The following is a 2,309-nucleotide window of genomic DNA, read 5'->3' on the forward strand; positions in this document are numbered from 1 at the left end:
AAAAAAAAAATACCTAGAGCCTGTAGTGGGGCAGAAGACATGTAGGTTTTAGTTCCTGGGCTTGGAGTCTGAGGTAGGACCACCAGAAGAGAGAAAGAAGGTGGACAAAAGAGAAAATGCCATGGGGTACATGAATAATGAAAACATGGCCATCAAGGCTGGCCAATTGGAGTAAGAGTGGCCCAGGCAGAATGTAGCAAGTTATAACTTAGGGTTATTGATAGGTAAGTACATACTAATAACTTAGAGGGTAGATATCTGCCCAGCTCTAGTGTTTTAAAGGCTTATCTTAAATATAAAGACTTTGTGTCTTTTATCTAGGAACTATATGATCTAAGGTGTAGTAGATTATCTACTACAACATATTTATGTTTTTATTTATTTAGTTAGTTATTTTTTGAGACAGGGTTTCTCTGCACAGCTTTGGTTGTCCTGGAACTCACTCTGGAGACCAGGCTAGCCTTGAAGTCACAGAGATCCGCTTGCCTCTGCCTCCCAACTGCTGGGATGAAAGACGTGTGTACCACTGCCGCCCAGCTCCCTACATTTATTTTTTTATGTGTACGTGTGTGTGTGTGTGTGTGTGTGTATGTGTGTATATTGGTGTGAGGATGCCTTGGCACATTTATAAAAGTCAAAAGACAGCTTGTAGGAGTTGTTTTTCCTCCACTACTATGTGGGCTCCAACAATGGCACTCACTTCATCAGACTCTGCTGCGAGTACCTTTACCTAAGCCAGCTCACAGGCCAGTCTTACCCTATTTTCAAAGGCAAGAAACAGGATATGGGTTGAGACTGTATTAAAAAATAACAAATTGACTATCTTTTATTTATTTTATTATTTGTATCTAATACAAATTGAAAAAGACGTTTCAATCAAGATACTACTTGTAGGGCAGGAGAGGTGGCTCAGCAGTGGCAGTCCTTCCAGAGGATCCAAGTTCAATTCCTAGCACCCACATGGAGCTCACAGCTGTCTTAATCCACATCCATGTGATATGGCACCTTTATATAGACCTACATACAAGCAGAACACTAATGCACATAAAATAAAAATAAACCATTTTAAAATTTGCTACTTCTATTGTTTTGTCCATATGTTGGCAATAATTTTATGCATGGTATATACTAAATTTCTAAAAAAAATTTTTTTAAGTAAGAGAGGGAGGCTGGAGAAATGGCTCAGTATGTAGGAGTATTGGCTGCTCAGTTCCCTACACCCATATGATGATTCACAACCATATTTAACTCCAGTCTCAGGGGCACCAACACCCTTTTCTGGTTTCCACCAGGACTAGGCATGTACATGGAGAATAGTCATGCAGACAAAACACCCATGCACATAAAACAAACAAATAAGTAAATAAATAAAATTTAGGGTATAAAAGAGAAGCTAGTGCTGGGCAGTGGTGGCGCACGTCTTTAATCCCAGCACTTGGGAGGCAGAGACAGGCAGATTTCTGAGTTCGAGGCCAGCCTGGTCTACAGAGTGAGTCCAGGACAGCCAGGGCTTTACAGAAAAACCCTGTCTCGAAAAACCAAAACCAAAAAAAGAAAAGAAAAAGAAAAGAAAAAGAAAAGAAAAACAAGCTGGCAAAAAAATAGAATTAGCTTATGCTACAAAATTCCAACTATTGGGTGTATGTTCTGTACCCCCTCAATGAAAATAGTATACCAAGAACCTACCTCTTTGTTTATTGCAGAACTACTCATAATAGTGAAGATATGAAACCAAGCTAAACACCCAGCAATGGATATATAGATAAAAATGTGATAACCATATGCTACACATTATTTATTATTCAATGATTGAAAAGGATCTTGTTGGTTGTAATACTATGGATGAACCTGGAAAACAAGTGTTGCAATTAAAATATGCCAGCCATCTAAAGAAAAATACTACCTGGTTTCATGTATTTGAGGAACTCTAAAGCTGAATTCATAGCAGTTGAGAGTAAAATAATGTTTAGCAGAGGCTGAGGAACAAATAGATGACAGGGTTGGTCAAGATAGCCAGAAGTTGGTCAAGTGGTACAATGTTAGATAGGAGAAATAAACTCTGGTATGCTTGCACAGCAGAGGAACTGTAGGTAACAATAAAGCATTTTGTATTTCAAATAGGTAAAAGAGACGACTCATTTCTTTGATTCATCAAGGAAAACTTCTTTGGTAAATGTTTAAGATGGCAACAATACTAATTACCCATGCTGGGTATTGTGGTGCCGACCTTTAGTCTCAGAACTTGGGAGGTCAAGTGGGGCAGACCTGTGACTTTGAGGTCAGCCGGAGGCATATGGTAAGACTCTTTC

Source organism: Mastomys coucha, chromosome X, assembly GCF_008632895.1.
Source record: "Mastomys coucha isolate ucsf_1 chromosome X, UCSF_Mcou_1, whole genome shotgun sequence".
Classification (NCBI taxonomy): Eukaryota; Metazoa; Chordata; class Mammalia; order Rodentia; family Muridae; genus Mastomys; species Mastomys coucha.